Raw genomic sequence first — 13,463 nt, 5'->3', positions numbered from 1 at the left:
GTTAGTTCCATATGAATTTGTTTCCTGAGACAAATATATTGAAACCAAGGGTTCGTACTAGGATAAGTTTCCTATATCTTGCAATCTAAAGTTTCATACTAATTCAAAGTTCCTAGATCAAACAACAATATGATTTTTCTTTATGTGAGTTTGTGCCGAGACAATTATTAATGAATTACAAACCACTCACAGTGTGCTGTTAGAATGTCAAAGAGTATTTTCCTCATTCAGTTATTCTTTACCTCATCCATCAAATTAGGCATTTCATTCATTTCTATAGATTCTAGAAGGATTTTATCTCAATAAAGTTTGGAGTGCCAGAAGCCTAAGATTCAGGTACATCTAACATCCTTGGAGTTTCCACAATTTCAAGGGAATCTGAGGATTAGGAAGGGCTTAACGGAGTGCCACCAGCTTAAGGGAATTAGGAATTTTCATTTTATTTTTGGAGAATAGGAGTTGAAGCTCAGAGGATGAACCTAGAGAAAAAAAATGTTAGTAAAGATAGAAGAGTTTATACACAAGAAGAAAAAGAAAAGTGATAAAATTAAACTTAAATGGAAGGCTCGTAGAATCTATTAGGAGGAATGGAAATGGGAAATTCTCTATGTCTATACATATTTTGCAATAAGTAAAGTACAATGGGATTCTCTTGGGAAAGGGAAATGAACTAAGTCTTTTGCACTCTTTATGCTCTTTCCAACTATATACCCTGAAATTAAACAACATATACTAGTATTAGTGAAGAGCTAAAGATAAACAAAAACAAAAATACCTGGATAGATAAAATGGAATAAACATTATTCATGTAAGGCTTAGAATTATCATGGAATGCATACCTTCTCTTGAGAAAATTGCCCAAATCCCTCAGTTTTACACACAAATTATGTTTCACTTAACAATGTATTACTCAAACAATAGAATAAGATTGCATTTACTATAAAAGTAAAATAGTGAAACAATTCTAATACCTTTGTCTCCAAACATAATGTCTTCCAGAGAAGCAGTATGGCCTCAAAAATGACAGAAGCCTAAAGATAAAATTGTCAAAAACCATAACAAACTTACATAATTATTTAATCTTCTAAAGTCTAACCTAATAAAAATGATTGAGGTCGTACCCGAATCAAATAAACATTAAAATGCAGTAAATAGGAAGTAATCCTAGATCGTTTCCCAACGAGCAATGATAAACCAAATGTTCATAATATACTTGCAGTAATAGTACCAATTGGGGGGGTTGTGTTTGTTTTATGAATTTAAGAACAAGCAGATTGAAATACGAAATTAATAATAGTAAAAACGTGTTGTTTCCTCTGATTCAGAAGTCATTCTCTTGTCCTGGGTTATGAAGAATTCGTCCCTAACAGTTAACCACTTAGTCCAACCCTTTTTTAATTTACTAAGAAAAAATAAATTTAGGGTTGTCAATATGTGATTAAGCAACACATACACCAATTTACCCTTCATTCATTAAGCACGAACATAAGTTAAGCATAGAGGCAATTAATCGAACACGAAGCGTGCATAGATTAACAGTAACAAATGTGGGTTAATTGGTAAAGGGAAAACTGCCAGGAAGATACATTATAAACAAAACCTCGAAGAGAGTTTAGCTTCGTCCTCAGAAGGAAACAACATTAGAAATTTAGCCTTCCATAATTTCAACAAAAGCAGAAAACATAAATGAAACTAAAAACATAAAACGTAAATGAAAGTAGAAGAAGGAACAGAAAAAATGAGATTGCAATTAAATTTGAACATGACTTACCATGATTCAATCCTAACCTAATCAAATTATAGCTAGATTGGGTTAATAATTTTTAATTACAATGAAATTTAATGACATTGGTTAAAAAAATAAAAAATAGAAATAAAATGATTATTATATGTTATAAAAATTTAAATGATTATGTACTTTTTTTAGTAATTAATTGTAAGTACTAAATATTTCATAACCAATATTTTTAGAACACTTACCGATAAGAATCTATAATTAAAACTCTTAAAATGATTTCACAGAAGAAAAAAAACTCTTAAAATAACATTATTTTGATGGCGGCTAATTAAATGGCTATTCACATTGTCCGTAAGACTTCTCAACAATAATTATTGTTGTTGCATATGATTGCAAATAAGTATATTTGTTCCCGGCCAAGGGGATTTTAATATCCTCCAAGGGACCTGTTGGCACTCAGGTGAGATCTCCCTCTCAACAAGATTTTATCCATATATGCATTGGTTAAGATTCAAACCCTTGACCACATGCTTAATGGAATCATGTCTAGTACCACTTGGATGAACCATTTCTTGGTACCAACAATAATTATGGTGATGGGCTTCAACCAAATGATGGGTGCTGTAACAATGATGGGTGATTTTGTACCTTGCTAAAAAATTGGTGGCACATTTTGTACCTTGCTAAAAAATTAATTCACATTTACCAACAATATGATGTCTAACTAAATCTAATTCTATCTTGATTAGTTTCTCAAAAAATCTAATTCATGTGGATTCTCATTCACCAACCATACACAAAAAGACCAAAAAACATGTAGAAACAACTAAAAGATTCAAACATGATAAAAAAAATAATTTTAAAGTGTGGACAAAGTTAGTCTTGGACCTTTGGGTCTAATAATCTATTTGGTGAGAACAAGAGAAGATGATACACTTTATAGTGTCGATTTTATTTGGTAGAAATGTTGTAGGTTTTTGAGTGATGCGGTGATGTTGATGGAAGGTGATCTTCATAAAGCTTTAGAAACCTTCACGGCTATCTAGCGGGACTAGCACAAAGAAATGTAAATTGTTCGATTTGATGTAATTAACTACTCACAATAAATTGTTCGATAATTTGTGTCTTTTCAAACCATCAAATGGAATGTCATTATATGTAAAGTATCCAATTTTTTCTTTGGTGTATGTTCTTTCAATTTTAAATTGTGTTGAGATCCGGATAACAAAAACATCTAAAGACACCCATGTAATGCACTCATTTTATTTAATATGTGTTTAAATTATCAGTTTTGACTTTGAGATAAAATATTCTATTTAACGAGTTTCTAAAAGAATATTATTTTTGTTAATTAAATAAAAAGCTTAAATGTATGTTTGATACCTAATAAAATTTTGTTTTGCATTCAGTACCTAATTTAACAAATTTTATTTTTGTCCTTGGAAACTTTTTTTAGTCCTTGATAAATTAGCGAATTTTGTATTTATCCCCTTTTAATTTTTTTCATTTGTTATTAGTTAGGACTATAACAAAATTCACTCATTTATATGGGAGCAATGACAATATTCGCTAATTTCAAAGTGACTTAAACAAATTATCAAGGACCAAAAATAAAATTGTTGTTTCATTAGGGACTCAACCCAAAGCAAAACTTTATTAGGGAGCACACACAAAAATTGATTATTTATTAATTAAGGATCAAAAACATATTTAAGCAATTAAATAATGTGTAAAAGTGATATGAATTAATTCTTGATTTTATTTAGCGTTCACTCTCGGTTTAAATTTTTTACACTGTCAATATAAATCTTATTTTCTCTTTAATTGTTTTGTATGACAGAAAATAAGAAATACTTTATCATAATTTGAATTAAAAATATTATCTCTGTGTTTGATTACCATATAAATGTACATACATCATAAATTTGAAATTAAATTGATTAATTAGTGTATTAAAAGCATACTATATCCATTTATTATCACGTGCGAACAACATCATTCCCAACATTGATAATCTTGATATTGGTACATTTTGCATAATATTCAAATGAGCTATTATGTGCTTTTGAGCATGGACTGGAGTTGTTTGGGCGCTCAAGTCTCCCAAACTTACTATGTATTTCATTGGGCCTACCAAATTGCTTTATTCTTGACACTTTCAAATCCTCATAGTATCTTTCATGTGTATCAGCTCAGAAATATGTTTATAATTCTTCACATATGTTCGAGTTGAGGAATATTCATTTAAATGAAAACCTTGATAATATTATGCAAAACAGAAAGAATTTGGTGCTAAATGTTAAAGAGATATAGAGTGAGTTTTTGAGATAGTGATAGATAAAGGATATTGAGTTGAGAATAGGTGTGTTGGTGTGGGAGGGAAACTGACATAGAGGGGAATGAAACAAATATAGGTGCCTATATTGAATTGAATTGAAATAAAAAAAATGTGCAGGCTAAAGAAATCATTTCTAGAGATGAATTGGTCTGAAGATCTTAGTACCCTTTAATTTGATACAATTTCCAGATATACATTGAATATTCTTTATGCCCCCTTTAACATTAACATGAAGCAATTGATGGAGGCCTAAAGACCGAAATTACAAATAAGATAATCTTCATTTTTAACATTTTCATAGTCAACACAATTTGTTTTTTGTTTGCAGCCTAGGCATTGGTTCCTGTGCATGAGCCACCTGTTTGATGTACTGTACATGAGACTTGTGCACACATAAATCCAGCTTCACAATTCATCTCCATCTTCATAATCCTCCTAAAGATGAAAAATAATTTTGTAAAAAAGAAAAGTTATATATATAGCATGGTGTAGCATCCTTTGTCATAATTTCAATTATTATAACGTGGAAATATTGAACCTATGTGTCATTGTAGCATGATCCAAATAAACCTACTGCAATTGATATCAAGGAGTTCTTCATGTCTTGTTAGTTGTCATCAACTCAATATTTATCTTTTCTCTACTTCTCTCTCATCTTGTCATTTTATATTACTTATCATATTTAAATATTTTTATCATTCATCTCTTTAAAAAAAAACCATAATTCCATTACTCATTACATCACTTATTTCTTTTGTTCTTTATTATTTTCTTTTCTATCCCTCTCTTCTACACACACATCTCATTTCCTTTCCCCCAAATGAAGAATCATTATTCAAATGGTAAATTGATATGCAAGAAAAGGAAATAGCCACAAGTGATGTCAAATGGAACAAGGAGCATAACAGTACTCATCAATATTCTCCATTTTATGTATGCAATCTATAACATATAGCATCACACAAGTATATATGTATATATGAATCATGCCATCAATGTACACAAGTATAAACAACCTTACATGTGCATCCACTACTACAAAAAGAGGATTCTACATCAGTTGTAAGACACTTTTCGGGACGGTTTTGAACCGTATTTGTATCATTGTCGTAAAAAGTAAGAGACCTACAACGACAGTTCAAAAAAACTGTCTTAGAATGTCAATACATTTTAAGACGGGTGTCTTGAGGGGACTGTCTTAAAATATATTGGCTTTTACATCGGTTTTACGTAGAACCCTCATAGAAAGTATTGCTTTCTACATCGGTTCTACATAGAACCGGCTTAGAAAGTATTACATTCTAAGACAGGTGTCTTAAGTGGACCATCTTAGAATATTGTTCTTTCTACATCGGTTCTATGAAGAACCGCCTTAGAAAGATTTTTTTTTAATTCTCTTTTTTTTATCTCATTTATTTTTGTTGAGGCCAATTCGTTAAGACAATCACTACAATTCTGTATACAAAATAATCAATTAAACACATAAAAATAGGCAAAAAGATAATGATCACAAGTATTAGATAGGTGAAGGCAAATATATTATAATGATTAAGTAGAATACTATGGTGTGCTATAATTTGTATACCTTCACATTACAGACACATAATAAAAATCATTTGTGTACCTAATAGAATAAAGTAAACTGTGAGGAAAAAAATTTATCATTACCAGACAAGCAAAAATTAAGCTGGACAAACTCCCTAAACCAACCTTATCTATATAAATATTACAGTACAACATAAGTAAACATTACGGACAATTCCTCCCAAAAAGATACAAAATTTATAGTCATTGAAAATATTTGCTAAACATATTTGTATGCATGAAATGATTTTGCTATGTGCAGGATCGATTTTGCATATAATGCGTTATGTGTTCCTATCAAACTTTTGTCTTAGAAAACAAAGTTAGGTGGCTGAATGGTTGGTCAATATTTGGTACTAATCTAAAACTGAAGTTACTTAACTAGGTTAAAAGGTTTTAGGGCAACCATAAACGGAAGCTCTGGTTCCCAAAATGATTGTGGCATTGTATATCACAAGTGACTAATTAATTAATTTCCCCGCAATGTAACATGTTATTTTGATTTGATTAATGAGTGATGATCAAAACGTGAAAGTTCAATTCCTAAACATCTAATTAAGGATGGATCCTATATGGCTACATGTACTTGCAAACTACACAAAGTCAAATTAACTATTTCCTAACAATGTTCTTTAAAAATGAATTGACACTCCAATCTAAAAATAACATATTGGCTAAAACTAATAATTTTTGCAAAAAAATCACGGTCAAGACCTAATCTTAATTAAATCCATTAGCCTAACTAGATTGGATGAAGCCTCCCTAAAAAATTACTTTCATTATGTAGCAAATCTGTCAAACCTATTTGACTAATTTTCCCAGAGAGTCCTTCTAGAGTAAAAAAAAAGAAAGAAAAAAAAAAAGATGTTCTACCTGCTATCATTGAAAGTCATTCGACTTTATATATGAGTCATCATATATATAATATTCTTCTACTTCAAGTATATTTTCATATTGCAATTAATGTAATTTCTTACTCTTAAAAGTATATATAAGATTAAAATTAAATAAAAGATACACTAAAAATTAAAAAGCATTTTTTTATATATAAAAAATTTGTTCATTTGTATTATAATTACTTCAAAAATTATAACTATTATATTTCTTAATAATTTACTGTGAAAAAAATTACATAAAAAATATATAAAAATTAAACTTTTATATAGAATAATACATTTTTATACTCGAAGTTTCCTTTTAAAAAAAATCATATATTGATGAACTTTATCTACAAGTAACAACTAGCATGGCTAAAAATACAATATAATCTATGGTTTAAATAGACTGAAGAAGAATTGGCAGCAAAAATTTTATGAGTTTGGGCCTAAAAAGAATAGAGTTGGCCGTGGTGTGGGAGCTATCAAAACTTCTACTCTGCTTATAGCCACATAATAATATGACATAAGGAGTAGTAAGTAATTTCTTAAGCTTTTCAAGACTTATGATATCTGTAGATAGGACAAGACAACCACAACCAGCCAAAATAAGATGAAAGCACGTAGCCAAATAAAAGAGAGGGATTTCATTAAAGTCATTAATTTAGTTCAAAATTTGTTAAAGCTAATTATAAATTATAATGAGGCACCAAATAAGTATTTTAAATAATAATTCTATGAATAATTTGGTCCCCTCCCGCTAAACTTTACATTTAAAAAGTTTTCAATAACACGATTACCCAAAATATAATCCCACTTTAACCCAAATAGTGGCAATCAAGTAGGACCTCCATAGCCTTAATGGTAAACAACACTCAAGCATAATCATCATTATTAATACTATTGGTCCTTTAATTATGCAATGAAAAGACAATAACCACCCTACACAATACACAAAATCACCTCTTCCAAAGCAAAGGTAAATGGATCATATAGTAACTTCACAAGCAGTCAAATTCCACAGTCAACGACGACACCAACACTCTTTATATGAAAAATAGATGAGTAAGTGGGTTCTAACCTATGTGTGTATTTTGCTAGTAAGTGGGTTCCTTGCTTTTCTCATTGGTGCTTTCTTTGAAGTGCTGCCGCACCACAACATTTACTAGTTCATTTTGCACATTAGAGTCACAAACTCCATCAACAATTTTCCAAATTCGAGCTATAGAATCTTCAGACCTGAAATAGTTAATAATACAAACATATTGGAAAATTCTTAACTTAAATTGGTCAAGAGAAAGAAAAAAAGAAAAGAAAAAGGATAACACTAGCATCAGAAACTGTGCTACTTCACCATTTAGATGATTTTAATAAGAAATATTTACTGCAATGTTAATTTATGATAGATAACATTTTGTATTGTCCCAATAGATCAAATTACACTGTCATATTCTAAGTTTTCTAAGCAGGTTTAAGTTATAGTGTATATAAATATGACATCTTATTTTTATGCTAGGAAAAAAGAATGAAATATGATTCAAATTCAACACCGGATCAAATCAAAGTATTAAAATTTGAGGATTTGAGCATTCCAATCTATTTGACATACAAATCCAAGGTCAAAACTTAAAAATCAAGAGAATGTTCGTCAAAACCCAAAGTTTTTAACTGTATGAAATACACTGCATTCAGAAATCTCCCTTCCTCTCGTATATGTGTGGGCGTGTATATATCTTTAAATCTCCGTTCTGAAGTTGGGAAAGTATCTTAAGTAAAGGAAGAAAAAACATAAAAAAATCTTTGTTCAAGTTCCTATCTAAAGCTTGTTAACAATCAGAGATGAAAGGGAGAGGATTCTTTCGTTGACATCCACATCCAGGTACACATCAACAAACCTATCAGGAAACAAGACCTAAAAATTGGCCAAGGTCATGAGAAGTTGTAGGCAAGGCTTTAAAAAACGATCCGCAATTAGCAATTGTCCGCAATTTGAAACTTTGGCTGGCTTATTAGTTTCAGCAAATACAATAAAAAACAAAAACACTAAACCAGCTCCAAGCTTTCTTTTCTTTACAATTTCCAAATACCATAAATCATATTCTCAACGGGATCAACAGTCATCATATAAAAGAGGCAAAAAAACAAAAGCAGAAGAGGCAAAAAAACAAAAGCAGTTCAAAAACCAAAGCAATTCAACGGGAATGAGAATTTCTTCCATTTTCAAGAATTTTTTTTTTCATATTTATGATTTATGAGGACTTCTACAAAGTTCAAAGTGGATAGAACACCATAAGTGTGAATCTCCTGTCCCACAGAGAATTTCAGCATTAGAGACCATGGAAGAGACTGTATGAGCTGGAATATTCCAGATGCTACACTAAGGGATACAAAATAAAGTACTGTATTGTTGTCAGTGGACCTTTGACAGAAAATCTAATAGAAGTTTATTTATTTATCCAAAATAAAATAAAATTTTTTGTACAAACACTAGAAGGCACCTTGTAAGATAACAATGTCACAGGCATTATGGTGATAGCAAAGCCAACAACTAGTTCAGTATAAAGAACACAAAGGAAATTATTTGCAGTAAGCTGTAAGGTTATATCTTTTATAGACTGACCTTGGGAACATGATCAGGAAGAACACCCACCGCAAAGCTTAGTAGCTTCATCATACAGTAATATATCAACGGAAACCTACATGGCAAGGTGAAGACTTTCAGAACCTGATGCTACATATAAAAAGCAATTTGTCAACATGGTCACTTACTTTTCCTCCCACGAAAATTAATGCATTGGCCTCCAGCTCTAAATCCTTTTTCTTACTCTGCATTTCATTTTGTGAAATTGTACCTTAATATTCAATCCAAGGCCAGGAAACAATAGTTACAATACAATAGCAAGTACGGAGCAAACTTTAGAACTTCTAAACACATTTCAATGGAATACCCATGGGAGTATAACAGCAGGAGATTGATTAGTGAAGGTTAGATCTTTCTTTGAGTAAACCCCTAATTAATTTGGTCTTCCACATATTATTCATTATATTAGTCTTCTAAAGATTATTTTCACTGTGCAAGTCCCCTCAAAGATCTAATTAAACATCACCAAATTCATCCTTATAAAGGACCAGTGAAAAAATCATTACAAGACTAAGGTGTCACCATGCTAATCTTTGGGTGACGAATATAAGGGTTAGACTTCTAGTAAACCCACTCAATCATGATTAATATCATCCTACGTCAGCAATGATTTGATAAATACCACATTGCCAGTCAGCTTGGGTATTACATATATCACTTTTAAGACTCAACCTGTTCAGATTAAGCGTTCATAGCTAAGCCATTAGTGCAGTACACATAAAAAGATTTAAAAAACAAGAATATGATATACTCATCAGGAAAATGGTAGGCTTTGCCAGGTTCTAAATTTCCCAATCCTATTCTTGGCAAACAAATATCAAGCAAATGCCCTGCTGAATTCAATCTACACAAATGAAAAATCAAGAAAAAAATGAGATTTACAAAAGAAGAATTATAAATTTTCTTATAAGCAGTGTAGTAATCATACATTCAAGAAAAAATTGAAGAATTTCATGGTCTGCAAAAATTTAAACCTAGAGTTCAGTTTTCGTCTGAACTCATCAACAAACAGTGAAACATCCTTCCCTTTCTCGAGTGTAGGCTCAAATTTCCCACGTAGGTTCTGAAAGAAACCATAGTGAAAGACCTTGACGATAATATAATAATAACTACAACCCAGAGACAGGTTAAACAAGAACAAAAGTAATCTAAAATTTGATTATTGAAAACTTACAACTCCATCTTAGGATCAAACATGAGAAACTAGAAATTCGTTGTTGGAACCATATCTTGAGGTAGAAAGCGATGCAGGAGTGGCCGGTGGCGTGGAGCAGCCGGAGAGCGACGCTGCTATCGACACTTCCGCTGGCAAGAACTACGAGTCGGAGTGACGAGTTCTGCGGCATGGAGCAGCGGAGGTAGCGGTCTAGGTCGCCGGAGAGAGGAGGCGAGGAGTGTGCGACGGCGGAAGAAGAAGGTCGACAAAAAAGCTTGAAGGTGCGACATCGAGGCCTAGGGTTTAGCGTTTGGAGATTTTGGCATGTGAAGGGACTTTTGGTTTTTCCCTAAAACGAGAAGCACAATGGACAGAGGTTAGAAGCGAAGGACAAAAAAGTGGAACTGTAGGCCCGAAAAATCAAAATTTAATTTTATTATTTAATTTGAAATCAAAGACGATCGTTATTAAAAAAACGTCCTTGTAACTATAAATCCTTTTTATCAACGACGGTCTCTATATAACCGTTTTTAAAAAGTTTGGTTTAATTTAAAAAATGCCACCGCTTATTTTTTTACCTGGGTTTTTAAAACCGCCTTTAATTTAACGACATTAAAATATCATTTTTTAGTAGTGACCGAGTCAAGAGAGAGCACTATACATAGGGAATAAATTTCCTTAGATGTTAATAAAATCTACTACTAGCATATATTTTAAAAAAATATCATAGTTTAGCCTTTTAGATTACATACGAGATATTATTTGTATAGCCACACCAATCATGAGAAAAGCAGCTGGAATAAAGATAAAGTATATTGCATGTTTATTCCTGTACCAGACCCACTACCTACTTTTACTACTACTAGCAGGTGATGGGAAATAAGGCTTCTTGACAACTATTTTTTGTTGTATATGATAGCAAGGAAGGATATCAGCCAACCAAGGGGATTTTAATCTTGTCCAAGGGACCTGTTGGAAAACATAAGGTGGGGGATATCCTTTTCAACAAGATTTTCTCCACACGCATCAGTCAAGCTTCAAACCTTTGACCACATGCTAAAGGAATGCATGTCTAGTACCACTTCGACAAACCATTTGTTAATACCAACATTAATTATGGTGAGGGGCTTGAAAGAAATGATGGGTACTCTAACAATTGTGGTTGCTTTGTAAAGTATTAAATGATTTGAAAAAATTGGTGATACATTTTGTACCTTGTTTACCAACCTTAAGTTGTCTAACTAATCTAATTCTCTATCAACATGTTCCTAAAAAAATCTTATTTGTGTGGGTTCTTCCCCCAACTAACGAAGGCATTGGAGAGGATATGCAACAAATCGATTCATGGTTGTACCGACCATTACTTTTAAGGAGAATACAAATTAATCGTGTAATTGTGACTATTAAATAACTCAATTTACAATAACAAAAGAATTAGAACTTTTACCTTATTTAAGTAATCAATGAAATCATGGTCGTTGAAGATGTTTATTGGCCATGGTTACAACAAAGGTAAGGCAAAGCATAAAAGAGAGGGCAAAGAAATATAAGACATGGTCAACGAATTCCAACCAGGTAGATCTGCAAGGAAGGTCCATGAATGGGGTTTTGTTGCCTGACTCATGGATCTAGCACAAACAAAAAGAGCACAAAAAGTTTAGAAACAAGGAAATATGCCAACACGACAAAAAATAATTATAAAGTGTGATCAGGGTCAGTCTTGGACCTCTGGGTCTAATAGTCTATTTGGTGAATACAAGAGTAGAGGTGATGGACTTTATAGTGCAGATTTTGTGTGGTAGAAATAATTAGAAGTGTGAGAGTGATGGTAAGATGTATATGCAGGGTGCATTGGCACAATTACTCATTATAAAGCTTTGAAAGCTATTACGAGGATCCCGTGGGACTAGCATAGCGAAATATAGGTTATTCAATTTGATGTTATCAATGGCTCACGATTATATATTTTGTAATCTGTGTCTTACCAAAGTAGCTAATGGGGGATATCATTATACATTAGTACATTACCCACTTTTTATTTGGAGTACATTCTTTCAATTTTGAATATGGTCCAGATGTGGATAACAACAACTAAACTATGTCATGTAATGCATTGCTTTTATTGAATGTGTTTAAATTATTAGTTATTGATTTCCAATAAAATATTGTATCTTACTAACAAATTAAATATGTGGATAGCATACATTGCCAATTTGAAAGTTTTTACATTGTCAATGATCAATTAAAAATATTCTTTTGTATGACTTTCAAGATAGTTATCATCAAAGTCAACAAACTTATCATATATATTTGAGATTTGATAACACCATAAAACAAATTTACACTACTGTTAATATATATTTTATTTTCAATTAATTCTTACACATGATAAAAAAAACAAGAAATACTTTATTATAATTTGAATAAAAAAGATGGCCTTTTTATTTAATAACTAGATTCTAAAAAATAACCAAATTTTTTTTTTTAAAATACCCGTAGTTACTAATAACCAGGTATGTAATATCTTGTTATTTAAAAGTAGTTATAAAAATATAACTAGTTTTTGTAGTTATAGGTACTTTCAATAACTTGTTTTTTTGTATAAAAATAGTTATAAAGTTAACTTATTTTAAAAAATTGGGCATTTGAAAATTACCTAACTCACTTATTTGTCATTTTTGTTTACCTCTATTTGATCTTGGCTTTTGCTGTTCTGCACTTCTGCTACACTCACGCAAAAACCACCAAGGAGAGCCCCATCACCGCAACAAAGAACAACGCCACCACCACAGAAAACCCCATCACAGCGGTGAAGAACAATGCCACCACCCTGGAGAACCCCATCAGGCGGTGAAGAACCCCACCCCGATGGCAAAGAATGGCGCATCAACCCCTGTTCTTGCCAAGCTCTTTTCGCACGCGCGTAGAAAACACATTTCCCAGAGTAGAAGAGAAAACCTAACTTCTCAGCACTCAACAGTGACAGAGCTAACTTCTCTTCTCGACACTCAATGATATGAGCTTTTCACCTTTTTGAGCAATTTCAAGAAGTTTGGGTAAAACAACAAATGGGTGTTTTTTGTTTTTCTGTTTCTTGTTTCTAGGACCATGAATTTGGAGTCTTTTTTATC

General features: G+C 31.7%; 1 pseudogene; it reads right to left on the bottom strand.

Annotated features, from left to right (window-relative positions):
• Window positions 1–4,220: 4,220 nt before the first annotated feature.
• Window positions 4,221–13,219, bottom strand: LOC114398601 (annotated as a pseudogene).
• Between the last annotated feature and the right edge of the window lie 244 nt (window positions 13,220–13,463).

This window comes from Glycine soja, chromosome 19 (assembly GCF_004193775.1).
Source record: "Glycine soja cultivar W05 chromosome 19, ASM419377v2, whole genome shotgun sequence".
Classification (NCBI taxonomy): Eukaryota; Viridiplantae; Streptophyta; class Magnoliopsida; order Fabales; family Fabaceae; genus Glycine; species Glycine soja.
Note: the sequence above shows the minus strand (reverse complement) of the source record. Positions and strands in the feature narration are given on the sequence as shown.